Here is an 18,001-nt window from a genome sequence, read left to right on the forward strand (position 1 = left end):
GAGGCGGCGTGGCGCACGGCGTGGTCTGTGGATGAGATGTGTGATGATGTGGGATGGTGGCGGGCGGGCGTGGTATTTGTAGATGGGGCTGTGCGCGTGGTTTGGGTTGGGCCGGGGTGGGGTGGGCGAGAGGAAAGTTCTTGGGCTTTTCGTGTGGGAGCGGAAAGGGGCGTGGCGGTTGCTGATGGACGGATGGATGGATGGATCGTTGCTGGGCACGGGGACTATTGACCGCGACTCGCGCCAGGGGTCTGCACACGCAAGCGTATTGACCGGGGAACGCCTGGCTCGTGTCAGGGTCTGGACGAAGGGTTCAAAATTCAAAAAGGGGACGCTACTGTTCTTGAGATCACGCGTTTCCGGCCGCTCGCCGATCACCGGAGGACCCCGAGACTTGGTAGCGACAGCGAAGTGTGTGCGAGCCGTGCGCCGACGCGCTGAAGAAAAGTATGGCACGCCCCTGCACGCACCACGTACACGCACGGTGTCGCACGCACGTCAGCCCACCAAGAGGTAGTATTTTTCTCGTTTTCACATTTTACACCCAGGTGATCTACTCCCTCAATTCCATAATGTTGTGCTTCCTCTATCCTCGTGTTTTAACTTTGACCGTAAATTTAACTATCAAAACCGATTGCGGCGGGAGCAAAAGTTATATCAGTGAAGTCGTATTCGAAAGAAGTTTTCAATTATACAATTTTTTCTTCCGCCGCAGTCGGTCTCGTTGGCTAAATTTAGGATGCCGATAAGTGCCACACGTGTGGGTGTTAGGAGTGCGCCCACACATTTTGTGTGGTGTATTAGAGGAACAGCCCATACACCTACGTGTGGGCAAAACAACTAGCGCCCACACGCCTCTTTTTCCCCCTCCCGATTCCTCTCACACGCGTGCGTGTGGGCGAAGTTGATAACGCCCACACGCCCGTATGTCAGGCCTCGTACCTCCTGGTCCCGCACGCCACGCGTGACGATCACCGCGTGCCCGCAGTTGCCATGGTCCAGACCCTCGTCCATGTTCGTTTAACTGCAGTTGCCATGGTGATGTAGGGTAGAGACCCTATAGGCCGATTTTTTACGAAAGGAGCGGATCCCAATGATGAACACGAAGAACACGGGGAGGAAGACGAAGGGCAACACAAGAGAATCACTCAAACCAAACAAGAACAAGTCACACATGTGCTAGATCCTCGGATACATAGAACGATACACGAATCCACGATCAACTAAGGACGATACAAAAGGGTAGCCGGTTCTTCTCCGAGAGGAGGTCTTGAATCCACAAGGGGATCTTCCCGTAAAGGGGTCTTGAATCCAAAGTGGATCTTCTCCGAAGAGGCCGCGGTCTCTCACGAGGAGTAGATCCGATGTGGATGAGCGAAGCTCTATCTCTAAGTATGAGCTAAACCAACGCTAACCCTAGAAAGTTGTACGGGATAGAGTATTTATAGTCTAGGTAACGAAAGGGTACACGGGCCTTGGCCCAAGTGACTATGCGCAGGCAGGGCCGGTAGTACCGGTCAAGGGGGCGGTTGTTCCGCTGGGAGCTCATGCAGGACGGAAGTACCGGTCCTGGAAGGCGGTAGTTCCGCTGGGAGGTCTGGCGCTGGCTTGCGGAGATGGACGTTGAAGGGGCCAGCGGTTGCACCGGTTGTCGGGGCGGCAATACCGGTCTTTTGGTAGTTACCGGTACATCCGGTGTAGTGTCGGCCTTGCACGGCTCGATCATAGAAGGCAGACCGGTTGTTGGGCGGTGGTCGGCCGGTTGTTCCGCCCGGGCGGTGGTCGGGCGGTTGTTCCGGTCCTTCAGGGCTGGGCAAAATGTCTCCATGCTCTTGATGTCTATCTTGCACCGTTCCATCTCCTTGGTTGCTTATATGGTACCTAAGCACACAGAGCAACTCCGATTGAGGTAGTAGCCATATCTCACGTGGGTCAAAGGGAAGTTCAACAAGGAGAGAGTTAACCTCGTTCTCGATGGTTCTCGCACGGGCTCTTGTCATGGGTGCAAGTGGTGTCGTGGGAGATGTAGGTAGGTCCATGGGGATGGCCTTGGGATGCTCTGCATCATCTCCCCTCCCTTGGGGAAGATCCGTCCTCGGATCAAATTCTTCATCACCATGGAAGGGAGAGAGATCTTTGACGTTGAAAATGTCGCTCACGTTGTACTTGTCGCGCGGGAGGTCGATCTTGTAAGCGTTGTCATTGTAGCGTGCAAGCACCTTGAAGGGGCCATCCGCTCGTGGTCGAAGCTTGGACTTGCGTTCTTGTAGAAAGCGGTCCTTGCGAAGGTGTAGCCACACGAGATCACTAGTGTTGAAGACCATAGGTTGCTTGTTGACGTTGAGCTTGGTCGCAAGGCATTGTACTTGGCGCTCGATGGTGTTTCTTGTATCTTCATGCACCTTTTTGATATGGGTCGCTCGTGCACTTGCGTCCAAGTTGATTCGCTCTTGGAGTGGTAGAGGTAGAATGTCCAATGGTGACAAAGGGTTGAATCCGTAGACGACCTCGAAAGGGGACTTGCCGGTTGTTGAGTGTCTTGCTCGGTTGTAGGCGAACTCGGCGATGGGTAGACACTCCTCCCACTCCTTGATGTTCTTCTTGATGAGTACTCGAAGTAGAGCGGAGAGTGTGCGGTTTGTCACCTCCGTTTGGCCGTCGGTTTGAGGATGGTATGCCGTGGAGAAGAGTAGCTTGATTCCGAGCTTGGCGCATAGGGTCTTCCAAAAGTAGCTAAGGAACTTGACGTCGCGGTCCGAGACGATAGTCTTTGGCACACCATGTAGACGCAATATTTCCCTACAAAAGAGATTAGCCACATGTGAAGCATCGTCTATCTTGTTACAAGGAAGAAAGTGTGCCATTTTCGAGAAACGGTCCACAACGACGAATATGGAATCTTTCCCATTGCGAGTCCTAGGCAAACCAAGTACGAAGTCCATGCTAATGTCTTTCCAAGGTTGGTATGGAATTGGTAAAGGCATATAGACACCATGAGATTGAGCTTTGGACTTAGCTTTGCGACATGTAGAACACCGGTTGGTGAAGCGATTGACGTCCCGAAACATCTTTGGCCAAAAGTAGCTCTTTGAGAGCGTGGCGAACGTCTTGTCGCGTCCGAAGTGTCCCATTAAGCCGCCTCCATGAGATTCCTGCAAAAGCAACAAATGAAGGGAGGACTCAGGAATGCAAAGTTTGTTAGCTCTCATAAGGTAGCCATCTTTGATGTAATAGCGTTCCCAAGATGTATTCGACAAACACTTGGCATAAGGAATGGCAAAAGTCGTATCATGCTCATATAAGTCTTTGATATGCTCGAAGCCAATGACATCTAACTCAAGTTGCGTGACAAGCATGCAAATGCGGGAAAGCGCATCCGCCACAACGTTTTCTTTACCCTTAATGTACTTGATGACATAAGGAAAAGACTCAATAAATTCACTCCATTTAGCATGACGCTTGTTCAACTTAGTCTGTCCCTTAAGATATTTGAGAGTCTCATGATCGGTATGAATGATAAACTCATGGGGACAAAGGTAGTGTTCCCATTCATGCAAAACGCGGACTAAAGCATATAGCTCTTTGTCATAGATGGGATAATTGAGTGGCGCTCCGGAAAGTTTCTCACTAAAGTAAGCTACGGGGCGCTTCTCTTGCGTTAACACACCTCCTATACCATTACCACTAGCATCACAATGAATTTCAAAGGGTTTGTCGAAGTTGGCTAAAGCAAGCACGGGAGCATGAGTAAGCAAATTCTTAAGCTCATTGAATGCGGTATCTTGGGATGGTCCCCAAACAAAAGGCGCATTCTTCTTGCTCAAAGCATGCAAAGGCGAAGCAATGGTGCTAAAATCCTTTACAAAACGACGATAGAAGCCCGCAAGGCCAAGGAAACTACGCACTTGATGCAAGTTGGTTGGTTGCGGCCAAGTCTTAATAGCATTGATCTTGGACTCATCTACATGAACACCCTTAGAAGAGACAACAAATCCTAAGAAAATGAGCTTATCAACACCAAAAAGGCATTTCTCCATATTAGCATAGAGAAGCTCTTTCCTAAGAGTTTGCAAAACGGTGCGGACATGGGTGACATGCTCTTGTATAGATTTGCTAAAGACAAGAATGTCATCGAAGTAAACCACAACAAATATACCAATGTAAGGGCGAAAGACATGATTCATAAGGCACATAAAAGTGCCCGGTGCTTCCGAGAGACCCATAGGCATGACTAACCACTCATACAAACTAAACTTGGTTTTGAAGGCGGTTTTCCATTCATCGCCCTCTTGTATGCGGATTTGATAGTAACCACTCTTAAGATCAATTTTGGAAAATATAGTGGCACCGCTAAGCTCATCGAGCATATCATCTAGGCGTGGAATGGGATATCTATAACGAACGGTGATAGCATTGATAGGTCTACAATCGGAGCACATGCGAAAACTACCGTCACGCTTTGGCACAAGAATGACCGGTACGGCACAAGGGCTCAAACTTTCACGCACATGTCCATGGTCTATGAGATGTTGTACTTGCCTTTGAATTTCTTTGGTTTCTTCGGGGTTGACGCGGTAGGGAGCTTTGTTCGGAAGCGGTGCTCCGGGTATGAGGTCGATTCGGTGCTCAATGCCTCGGAGAGGGGGTAGTCCCGGAGGTAGCTCGTCAGGAAAAACATCTTGAAATTCCTGCAAAAGAGAAGACAACACTAGAGGAAGAGTGTGAGAGGTGTTAGTTTGTGGTGCATTGTCCTTGCACACGAGGACGTAGTGTAGGACACGGGATGGGTTCTCACACACTTCTCTCATCTCACGTTTGGTTGCAAATAGAACGAAGTTCTTGTTTTTGCTCATCGTGGAGGCACTCAATTTGGGCTTGTGGCGCTCACTCTCTTTTTGGTGGCTCACTCTCTCACCATTCTCTCCACGATGGGTGGTATGTTTGTCGGCGAGCACTTGACTTGGCGACATTGGACAGAGGACGTACTCCTTGCCCTTCATCTTGAAAATGTAGTGGTTCGTCCGACCGTTGTGGACGACTCCTCTATCGAATTTCCATGGCCGTCCAAGGAGAAGATGACAAACGGTCATTGGAACAATGTCACACTCCAAGGTGTCTTCGTATGCGCCGATCTTGAAGGAGACTTGTACTCGGTGCTCGACTTGGATGGTGCCGGAGTGACTAAGCCATTGCACTTTGTAAGAATGTGGATGCTTTGTCTTGGGCAATTGGAGCTTGGAGCAAAGTTCTTCACTTGCGAGATTGTGACAACTCCCCCATCGATGATGACCTTGACGGATCGTCCATTGATGCCGGCCTTGGTGTGGAATATGTGGCATCGTTGGTCTTCTTCTTGATGATGTTGGAGAGTCAAGACTTTGGAGACAACAAGTGCGGGACTCGAGTCTTCATCACAAAAGACGTGTTCTTCTTCATTGTTCACTTGGCGGTGCATGGCGACTTGCTCAAGTGCTTCCATTTCACCTTCACTCATGGAGTCATAAGTGCCATCGTCGTTGAAGACCATGGTCCGCTTGTTGGTGCACTCGTAGGACTTGTGGGCTCGGCCTCCGCAAGTGAAACACTTGAAGGAACTTGTCTTGACGGTCTCATCGGTTGGGGTTGATGATGATGAAGCTCTCGGCTTGAAGTTGCTCGTAGGAGGATGACTTGTAGTTGACGAAGCTTTCTTGGAATTCGGCTTGTCGGTGTTGGAAGTAGACATTCTTGTAGGCGGTGTTGGAGTCGTTGAGGCTTGGTTATGGGAGAAACCATAGGACTTGGATGAGAACTTGGCGTACTTGAAGTCATCTTGGACTTGGCGTTCCGCTTTGGTAGCTTGGTGCACGAGCTCGATGAGAGTTGAGTATGGTTGGAAGTCGGCGATCTTCTTGATAGGGTGATTGAGTCCATTCAAGAAACGTGCCATAATTTGCTCATCATCTTCCGTCACATTGGCTCTTATCATTGCAATCTCCATCTCCTTGTAGTAATCTTCAACGCTCTTTGTTCCTTGCTTGAGTTGTTGGAGTTTCTTGAAGAGGTCGCGGTTGTAGTAGGTAGGCACGAAGTGTGCTCTCATGACATCCTTCATTTGTGCCCAAGTAGTGATGGGTGGATCACCTCTTGCCTCGCGGCGCTCAATGACTTGTTCCCACCAAATGAGGACATAGTCTTGGAACTCAAGGGATGCCATCGCGATCTTCTTCTCTTCTTCATAATTGTGCAAACGGAAGATCTTGTCGACTTTCAATGCCCATGAAAGGTATTGTTCGGGATCGTTGCTTCCGTTGAACTTGGGCATGGTGAACTTGAGCTTGCCGTAGCGTTGCTCTTCATTGTGTTGGGGTCGGTGATGATGACGCCCATGTTGTAGATGATTGTTCAACTCATGGTGCACTTGTCGCGGAGGGTTGTCAATCTCGTGTTGCTCTTGTCGCGGAGTATTCCCGGTGTTTTCATGCTCTTGATGAACTTGATGGTCTTGGCGAACTTGTGGAGGAGCGCGTCAAGCTCGAGGAGGAATTTGACGATTCATGCGAGCTTGAAGTCGTCGTTCGAGAATTTCTTCGTGAAGTGCTTCCTCTTCTTCACGGGCTTGACGGCCTCGGTCGGCAACGGCTCGACTCGCATCGCATAGAGCTTGTTGCGCCTCAAGTGCTTGAGCGTCACGGAGTTGTTGTTCTTTACGTTGAGCCTCAACATCTTGTGCATTTTGGTGTAGACACGCGCGTTCTTCCTCTTCATGTTGGCGTTGTTGTTGCCGTTCTCGAGCTAGCGCAAAGGCTTCTTCGGCTTGACGCCATCGGCGCTCTTGAGAGTCGGTGTCTCGAAGTGGATTGAGGTGTGCTTGACGGTCGGTGCGCGCGGCTCGACGAAGAGTGTTCGATGTCGGTGTACTTGAGCCGGAGAGGGTAAAGTCGGAATGGTGACTTGAACGGCTCCTTCTTGAAGTGGAGGAAGCGCGGTTGAGCAACAAAGCGCGAATCTCGTCCATCCTTGCGTCATTTTCTTGCTTGTGATTGTCGAGCTTGTTGTCAAAGTAGTCCCTTGTAAGTTGCTCGGAGAGTCATAAGTCGGCGGCAAGGTTGTCGATGCGTTCACTCATAGCTTGTTGCTCTTGATGTAAAGCACGTTGTGCACCAAAGAGGTGACTCTTGGTGACGAAGGAGTTCATGTCGTCATCTTGCTCCATGAAGAGTGGGTTGGTAGAAGTACTTGGCCTTTCCATCATTCCAAGACAAATGTGAGTGGTAGAAAGAGAAGAACGAATACCAAATGTACCTTGACCGAGCACAATTGGTACGAGTTCTTGTCGGTTTCTCACACCTACACAAGTAAAAGCTTTTGGTGGAGCTTGGTTAGGATGGTGGCACAAAAATTTGATGTAATTGTAAGTGAGCTTCAATAATGTTGGAAAAGATTCGCAAGATGCAATGTAACAAGTAGACCAAACATATAAGGTACACGGAAACACACGCACAAAAAGATAAGTGAGGTTGTGCAACCAAGGGTGAGCCAAAGTGTGGAATCCACAAAAAATGCTCTTGTTGCACAACACTAGAGAGACGCTAGCACGATTGCACGATAGGCGGATACAAGAACTTGTGCACAACCTACTTAGCAAAAATGCAACGACTTCTATCCCAAATTTTTTGTATGCAAGGTGTGGCTATGATACGATCCAAGATGATCGAGTATGACAATCTTAATGTTGTAGGATGCTATGGTTCTTGCTTAAAAGCTCTTTGCGTATCTTTCCTCTTTGCTTACAAGCTTGTTTGGCTCTTTGATGTTTGAGCTCTTTTCTCATGCAATGCTTGACGAACCAAGATAGCAAGTTAGTATGCGATGACAATTTGGTGACACAAGAGATGATACCAATATAGGCAACAATGACGGATGTATGCTATGGGAAGTATGATCACTAATGTGCACAAGTCTCGTTGCCGGCAATACTCAAAGACTAGTCTCGATGGGTAAGCAACGCAAATGAGTAAGGCTATGATGGCTATCAATGTAATGGCAAGAGTGATATGTCCAATACCAAGATGAGGTTACCGGTCTTGCTTCCGGTATGGTGTCAAAATGGTGGCACGAATACCAAGTCGTAGTCGAGGTGGTCGTTGTTGATGACGCGTCCGTGGCGAAGATGAGCGGCGGCGGTGTCGATCTCGAACCGTACCTAAATAGCCGAAACACAAAAGGATATGGTACCGCAACTCAAATTCTCAAACCTCGAAGTGGCAACACGTGTCGGAGTGTGAAACGGGCACAAAAAGCGGGTAGTATGCGGAAGTGGTGATGGTGTATAAGTGGTTGGCAAAGATGCCAGTCGGTTTCAACTGAAACTGGGTGGGGCGGTAGTACCGCTTGTGAAGGCGGTGGTACCGTTTGGTGTCTTAGCAGTAGTTCCGCTCGTGGGGGCGGTAGTACCGTTGGGGTCGGGAAGATCGCAAAATCTGAATCGGGGATGGGTTTTTGGGACGGAAAAGGATGATTTCGTAGTCGAAATTCGAGCGATTTCAGGAAGGAAAGTGGAGGGAAAATGGGGAGATGCTAGATCCACTTGAAACCAAAAAAATTGGGGCTATTTTTGGTGGGGATTTTCGAATTAGGACGAAAAACCAATAAAATTAGGCTAGAAACACAACGAGGAGGCTCCGAAATCGTGATCAACCTTACTCATGATACCAAGATGATGTAGGGTAGAGACCCTATAGGCCGATCTTTTCACGAAAGGAGCGGATCCCAATGATGAACATGAAGAACACGGGGAAAAAGACGAGGGGCAACACAAGAGAATCACTCAAACCAAACAAGAACAAGTCACACATGTGCTAGATCCTCGGATACATAGAACGATACACGAATCCACGATCAACTAAGGACGATACAAAAGGGTAGCCGGTTCTTCTCCGAGAGGAGGTCTTGAATCCACAAGGGGATCTTCCCATAAAGGGGTCTTGAATCCAAAGTGGATCTTCTCCGAAGAGGCTGCGGTCTCTCACGAGGAGTAGATCCGATGTGGATGAGCGAAGCTCTATCTCTAAGTATGAGCTAAACCAACACTAACCCTAGAAAGTTGTACGGGATAGAGTATTTATAGTCTAGGTAACGAAAGGGTACACGGGCCTTGGCCCAAGTGATTGTGCGCAGGCAGGGCCGGTAGTACCGGTCAAGGGGGCGGTTGTTTCGCTGGGAGCTCATGCAGGACGGAAGTACCGGTCCTGGAAGGCGGTAGTTCCGCTGGGAGGTCTGGTGCTGGCTTGCGGAGATGGACGTCGAAGGGGCCAGCAGTTGCATCGGTTGTCGGGGCGGCAGTACCAGTCTTTTGGTAGTTACCGGTACATCCGGTGTAGTGCCGGCCTTGCACCGCTCGATCACAGAAGGCAGACCGGTTGTTGGGCGGTGGTCGGCCGGTTGTTCCGCCCGGGCGGTGGTCGGGCGGTTGTTCCGGTCCTTCAGGGCTGGGCAAAATGTCTCCATGCTCTTGATGTCCATCTTGCACCGTTCCATCTCCTTGGTTGCTTATATGGTACCTAAGCACACAGAGCAACTCCGATTGAGGTAGTAGCCATGTCTCACGTGGGTCAAAGGGAAGTTCAACAAGGAGAGAGTTAACCTCGTTCTCGATGGTTCTCGCACGGGCTCTTATCATGGGTGCAAGTGGTGTCGTGGGAGATGTAGGTAGGTCCATGGGGATGGCCTTGGGATGCTCCGCATCACATGGTTACTCAACTGCAGTTGCTATGTATGGTCTGATCTAATGTAGTTGCCATGATTTCATAACTTTAGAAGTTGCCACATACTAAGACTAGAAAGTTGAGAGAGTTGTCATGTGCTCACAAGCATGCTAGAGTAGTTGCCATGTAAAAAGGAAGAGTTGCCATCTGCTTACGTGCACGTTAGGATAGTTGCCATGTACATGCACGTTAAGGCAGTTGCCATGTACCATGCAAAAATATATGGCAACTCGGTAAAAGAGAGTTATCATCTGCTTACATGCACACTAGGCAGTTGCCGTGTACCCTGCAAAACACATGGCAAACTCGGGTAAAAAAGGAGAGTTGCCACCTGCTTATAAAGCACACTAGGGGCAGTTGCCATGTGCACTGCAAAACACATGACAACTAGCAGCTTGGGTGTGGGAGAGGAGACGGGCGTGTGGGTGAGATGGCAAATGCCCACACACTAGCCCTTGTGTGTGCGTTCAAAGTGGCGTGTGGGTGAACTGCTGAACGCCCACACACCAGCCCTTCCTATGTGGTGAAACGGCCGTGTGGGCGACCGGCTGAACGTCCACGCACCAGACCAGTCCTACATGACACTAGAAACATGCCAAGATTCGTGCGCTTACAAACGGACGCGGATCCACGCGTGTGGGCGAGATGCAAACGCCCACACGTATGGACGTTAACATTTTCATAAATTTATGGTTAAAGTTGGACTTCAAGAAATGCGGACGCACTATATTTTGAAATGGAGGGAGTACTACCGACTACTGCATCCTGCGTCAGCTATAATGCTAATATCGACGGGAGCAAAACGACCGGACAGATATCAATCACATCGGTCGAAAAAGGTTCCGCGGGGCGCGCGGTGTTGGACGAAGCGGATGGCGGGTTTGACTTTGTCTGCTTTCGCCGCGTCGGAGGTGGCACGAGGCTTCAGTGCGTGTGCGGGAAGTGTCGTTTGGTACGAGTAAGATTTTCCCTCTGGCTCGCTGGATGCGTCCGGTTTGATTTCGTCAACAAGGCACGCGCGAGGGCTGCTTTCTAAACCAAGCAGCGATAATCAATGGGGATCCATCCTACGCGGCGCGTCCTGGCTCGTTTTTTTAGCAATTGCGTTTGCCTCTTTCGTAAGCTAGGGACGCCACGCCAACGACGCTACCGTGCTCGTATCTTCGCACCCAAACACACAAGAGCTCTCCCCTAGTCCACTCTCCATCATGTGAAATCGCGTCTAGTCTATCGGGGGCCGAAACTGATTCATGCACGATCCTTGTGGCCGATGTATGCACGACAAGGAAATCGAGCGGCAGATGTCCCGATGCATGCATGCATGTCCGGCTGGATTTAGTTTATCGTGCATGAGTCGTCTGAATTTGTTCGTGTGTATAGCACGGCTCATCGGGGGCCTCTAATCATGCACGGAGGGCCACATGTCGTCCATCGATCGTTCTCAAAGCTTCAAAGCGATTAGAAAAACATATTTTGTCGAAAAGGGCAATGCCAGGCTCTAGCGGACCGACCCAATTCGATTCTCCGAAGGTCGCCTAGCAGCCACTTGATTTAGTTGGTATATATCAGCCATACAATTAGCCCTTGATTGAATCAACTCACGCGCCCCTGTTATTCCATGAGCTCTTGGACACTCACGGCACCTCCTCCTCCCCCACTTATCAATGGTGAAGTCCCGGCTAGGGGGTCTATCACCACGTCGTCTTTCCGCCAGATGGGCCAAGCCAAGGACTCCCACGTTGATTCACTAATGGATCGCGTCGAGGTGGCCCACAGTGAATAAAGAAAAGCTTTTGTAGATTTGAAGTACACACCCCAAGACAGTAAAAATCGTCTACAACATGTTCTTCTTGTTGAAATATGAGATGGGCCTAGAGCTCATATGACAATTTCAGATTTGGTCTCTAAGGGCCCATTTAGGTGGCATGATAAGATGGTGGGAAGTTTAGTCCCATTCCGAAAGTGGAAGGAGAGTTGGAGTGATTTATAAGGGATCCTCTCCCTCCAAATAGTCGTTTTGGAGGACGACTCTCTCGGCTCTCGGTATCCCCCTCATTTCTTTCCATCTGGATTCACACCACGCATTTATTACCCCTTGTATTCTCTCTTATAAGTCACTATCCTGATGTGTATAAGGTTGCCGTATAGCACGGCATGGCCCATATCTGCTATGCCAGCTGGTTGTACTTGATACCCCTTCAAACAAATCATGCACCAAGAGTTGGTAGGTTTTGAGCAGGTACATGGGCCATTAAGAGGCACGACGACCTGGTTGGAACCAAAACATTATTATCGTAAGTAAACAGCTGTGATCGAATTATGCTAATTAATTATTTTTCATATAGCATGGCCCATGGTTATAAGTCGAGGTAAATTTGAAAAATCGACGTAGGCAGCTAGATTCAAAGTTTAACCCGTTATCAAGCACAGAAGCCACACGTAGGTTACGAGGCAAATATTCAGTACCTATAGTTAGTTCTAATTAGGTCAGTTGTTTAGTGTTAAAAAGGTGTCACTTAAGCATTGTCGCCACCTGTACGAGACCTGGCACATATTCTCCGTTGGATTCCTGCATCACCATCACTAAAGAAATCCTGCGACTGGTTTTTGAATCTCTCACTGGAACAACGCCGTGGATTAGCTGATCATTCATTGAGATAGTTATTGCATGGCAGGCCACCGCCCACCTCCCCAACTGCACATTGTAAATCAGCCACCAAAAGGACTCTCTCCCGTCTACTGGTCTTCTTCCCCATAGGCTTAGGTTCAGCCCGTTGAAAGTAAGCATTCCATCATTTTAAAATCAGTTCGAACTTAAGATCATCGACCTGAATGGATCATCATAACAACGAACCAGACATATGTGAATAGATTCTTCATCGACGATCATATCACAAGTTGATACCAGACACACAAACAGGTTGTCAACTAATAATTGACTTAATAGTACAGTACACAATATTCAGTTCTACCATTCAGGTATGAAACAACTCAATCATGTCTACAGTATTTCCTTGCCACAACTGCTCCTCCTGTGACCAAGCACACCACAATTTGAACACTTAGGAGCTTTCCTAGGAGGTTTTGGGATGTCGCCGCGGTCAGGGCAAGTGGTACTCTTATGACCTTCCTTTCGACAAATCTTACATAACCTAGAGAGTTTCACAGGCTTCTCATAAGGCGGCTTGTCCCGGCTTGTGGTTGGCCTTCCCATGACTCTTTTCCGTTTAGGGGCACTGATCGAAGAGACGACGTCATCATCTCCATCTAACTCACCTTCTCCCATTCCATCTGCCAGTGCTGCAGCTTCCTTATCTGCAACACCCATACCGTCTCGTTCAGCAGAGATCGGTGCCAGCTTTGCTTTAGCTTGTTGCAGCAGTAGCATGGCTGCTTCATAAGACTGTACATTTGCATCACCCATTCGAACAAGCTCTAGTGCGGATAAATAAAGCTTGGTGTGTCTTGTGGTATCTGATTTGGGTCGCCCTTGATCGCTCTGATACATTACTAGATCCTCAGGGAGTATGTCCCGCGCATCCCTAGTCCAACGCTTGACAACATGTTTCGCTAGGATCTTGCCAATACGGAGATGTAGTATAACCTGACAATCCAATCCCATTATTGATTGACAATGATCTTGTGTAATAAAAATCAGCACGACAAATTTAATGGAGTTTGACGGAATTACCTTGATCGCATGGCAGCAAAGCATCCCAGAGTGGGCAAAGAACCCACACTCACACATGAATTCATCCTTCGTCTCGTCTGTTTCCACCTTGAGTGTTTTTACACTCACACAGGAACCCACACTCATCCCAGAGTGTTTTTACACGGCTCTCTTCATCAACTTGGACGTTGTAAGTAAAATCATTATTTGCTGCTTTCAGATCCTGGAATAGACTTATTGTCTTGGTTGCATCATTGTCCGATTGCTCCCTGCTCAACTTGCCACACAAAGTGTGCAAAGCCCTCTTGGTGAATGGTACATTTTCCAATGTGCCAAAAAAACTTCCAACAATGTTGTACACTTTGCTGAGACTAACATTATTCTCCCTAAGCTGTTGTACCAGATTTCGAGTGTACTTGTCAATGTGCCTATGAGATTTCCTATGCAACTTCTCTCCGCAAGTCAGTGACACCCGGTGGTTGTGAAGTGCACGGTGCTCGCATATATACCAACCATTGTCAGACGATCTCAACAACCTGATCATCGCTGTACACTCGCACCTGGTGGACCTGCTGTTTTTTTAACGGGCTTCCCCTGTGAGACATTAATCATGAAATGAGACCCAATTTTTTTGGCGACCAACAATAAATGAATTATATTGTGAATTATCATGGGGTGAAACATACCGCGCAGGCACAAACGATTTCCTGCATGCACTTCATTCGGTGAACGTTCAAACGGCTCTTTGCGAACCTAACCCCGAATCCGCTTTCCCATGAATATAGGTTGTAGAATTCGTAAGCCTCGTCACTACACCACGACACTACATTGACGACATGCATGAAACACCCTCGATGCGACTATATCTCCCACGTGTCGAGGCACGACTTAGAGGCATAATCGCATTGAAGGCATATGTCGCAAGTTAGGCAATCTTCACAACATCCCATGTAATATAGGTAATAAAAGGGGAGATAACATAGTTGGCTTACACTCGCCACGTCAATCAAGTACATAAATAACATTACATCATCCAAACACTCATGGCCCGACTACGGCGCCAAAATAAAAGATAACCCAACATGCGACACGGTCCCGATCACCCCCAACTGGGCACCACTACTGATCATCAGGAAAGGAAACATAGTAACGTTGAGAGTCCTCGTCGAACTCCCACTTGAGCTCAAGCGCGTCTCCTAGAGCGGAATCATCAAGCCCTGCATCTGGTGTAATAATAATCTGTGAGCCACAGGAACTCAGCAATCTCGCACCCTCGCGATCAAGACTATTTAAGCTTATAGGTAAGGTAAGGTAAATATATGTGGAGCTGCAGCACGCGACTACCAAAATATGGTGGCTAACTTATTCGCAAAAGAGAGCGAGAAGAGGAGGCAAAGCGCGAGCGAGAAACTAGAGAGCAACCTGCGCAAACATTACTCCAACACTGTGTCCACCTCCCGGACTCTGCCGAGAAGAGGCCATCACGGTAACACACTCGGTTGATTCATTTTAATTAATTAAGATTCAAGTTATCTACAACCGGACATTAACAAATTCCCATCTGCCCATAACCGCGGGCACGGCTTTCGAAAGTTCAAATCCCTGCAGGGGAGTCCCAACTTAGCCCATGACAAGCTCTCACGGTCAACGAAGGAATATACCTCCTCCCAAGATGTTCCGATCAGACTCGGTATCTCGGTTCTTCAAGACACTTTGACAGGTTAAAACAAGACCAGCAACACCGCCCGAATGTGCCGACAAATCCCGATAGGAGCTGCACATATCTCTTTCTCAGGGCACACTCAGATTGTCTAAACTTCCGGTAGGCCAGCCCAGAGTTGCCCCTGGTAGCCACCGGCGGCTGACAGTTTGGACCAACACTCAGAGGAGCAATGGCCCGGGGGGGTTAAAATAATGATGATCCTTGAGTCTGCAAAACCCAAGGGAAAGAAAAGGCTAGGTGGCAAATGGTAAAACCAAGGTTGGGCATTGCTGGAAAATCTTTAATCAAGATGAACTATCAAGGGGTTCCCATTATAACCCAACCGCGTAAGGAACGCAAAATCCGGGAACATAACACCGATATGACGGAAACTAGGACGGCAAGAGTGGAACAAAACACTAGGCGAGAGGCCGAGCCTTCCACCCTTTACCAAGTATATAGATGCATTAAGATAACATAGCAATATAATGATATCCCAACAAGTAAATAAATGTTCCAACAAGGAACAACCTCCAATCTTCACCTGCAACTAGCAACGCTATAAGAGGGGCTGAGCAAAGCGGTAACATAGCCAATCAACGGTTTGCTAGGACATGGCGGGTTAGAGGTTTGACATGGCAATTTGGGAGGCTTGAAAGAATATGGTAGGCATCGTAGCATTGGCATAACAAAAGAGCGAGCAAAACTAGCATAGCAAAGATAGTAGTGATTTCGAGGGTATGATCATCTTGCCTGCACAGTTGTCAGAGTTGACTGGATCCTCGAAAGCAAACTCAACGGGCTCCTCGTTAGCGAACTCGTCTCCCGGCTCTACCCAAACAAAACAAACAAGAAACAAGGACACAATCAACCACGTGCAAGAATCAAACAACATGATGCAATGATGATATGTTATGTGGGATGCGATGCGGGATGCAAAATGCAAGATATGACAGGAAAAGCAAGAACCTGGCCTCAACATGGAAAACCAAGTGTGCCACTGGAAATATGAGATGAAATCGCTTGAAAACGATATAAAGAACGCCGGAATCGGAGTTACGGTTTGGAAATGGCAAGCGATTCAAATATGACCACGTTCTGCGATTTACAGCAAATGGCCATCTAAATGCAATGAAATGAACATGCTACAGCACCCAAACATGACAACAAAATACATGGCAGGGATGCATACAAGATGCTTAACAAAAGTCTAGCACTGAGCTACAGCCAATTCATCCATTAACAGGTTCAAACAAACATGGCAAAATTGCATATGGCAAACAGATCTCAGACTTAGTGAAATTAACACTTGTCTGGAATTTCAGATCAGGTAGCACTCTTCGGAGCAACAAAACTACATGCTACAGGACCTGAACATGGCAAAGTAAAGCATGGCATGGAGCTACTCAAAGAGCTTAACAAAAGCCCCTTAGTGACCTTGAGCCAAAAGGGATCAGAAAATATAATTGCAAGCATGTGAACATAGCAAAAACATAATCAATTTTCAGACTTAGTGAAAACTGGCACATGCTGAAATATAACTCAAGTAGGCATGTTTACGAGCTCGATGCACTCACTACGGAGCAAGTCATGAACAACCAAGCATACATCTATCAAGAACACACAAAATGCAAGCTAGACATGGCAAGAACAATAGCATAGCATGCACGGATCAACTACAACATCATCGGCAATATTGCAAACAAGTTGACAATCTGCCCAGATTCACGAAGTAGCAAAAGTAGAGCTCGATTGACTCAAGCTAGGGTGCTCCATGATTGCAAACAAAGACATGGATGGATAGAGCACTACAAGATTAACAAAACATCCTTACTGGTCATCCTCAAAACAGGCACGAATCACTAGGAAACAACATGAACATATGGCCATAAGAAATAAACAGATCAAGGACTTAGTGGAAATGCTAAGTCCCTGAAAACAGAATTACCGAGTGCACCACTTTGTAAGCTCGTGCTAGTCACCACACACATCACAAAAATACATGAGTTGCACCTCTAGAAAGATGACAAAACCCTTAACCAAACATATGTAGAGCATCAGGGCATATCATGCACACATTAATCATAGCAAAAATGACAAAAAGCTAAATGGAGTAGCAGATCTGACAATTATCTCAAGTAGCCCTCTTCTAACAACATTTCGGGCATCAAGATGAACTCAAATAAAAATGATGCAATGGAATGAAATGATGTACTCTCTAAGATGAACATTTTGATATGCTATATGCATGAATCGGAGCTACGGATGCAAAGTTACGAGGCTATGAACAGGAGCACTTGGATCTGGGATTTCGGGACTTAGAAGAAAAACAACCTAGGGTTTACTGTTCATCCGGATCTAGATCGGGCACGCAAACCGAGGTTCACCGGATCCCTCGCCGGAGCTGCGACGGGGATCACCGGAGTGGAAGAGGCCGGAGTCGGGGACGAGGCCGAGGCGGTGGATGGCGGCGGCGGAGCTCGCCGGAGCGGTGGCGGCGGTGGCCGGCCGGCGCGGCGGGGCCGGACGAAGGGCGCGGCGAGGTCGGTGCGAAGGCGGTGGATGGCGGCGGCCGTTGGCGGCGGCGGCGCGACGCCGGGCGCGAAGGAGACGGCGGCAGGGCGCGCGGCCCGGTAGGCGGCTCGGGCGGGCCCTCCGCGGGCCGCGGCGGGCTTCGGTGGCGCCGGTGGAGGCGGGACACGTGGCAGGTCCTGGTTGGCTGGGGCGCGGTGGCGGACGCGTCCGATCAGGCGGCGGACATGTCCGTCGGTGGCGGGGCGATTTTAGGGTTTCGGGGGGAGAAGGAGATCCGAAATTCGGGGGGGGGGGGGTCTTTAAATAGGAATAGAGCGAGCTAGGAGAGTCCAAATGAGGTGCGGTTTT

This window comes from Triticum aestivum, chromosome 5A, assembly GCF_018294505.1.
Source record: "Triticum aestivum cultivar Chinese Spring chromosome 5A, IWGSC CS RefSeq v2.1, whole genome shotgun sequence".
Taxonomy (NCBI): domain Eukaryota; kingdom Viridiplantae; phylum Streptophyta; class Magnoliopsida; order Poales; family Poaceae; genus Triticum; species Triticum aestivum.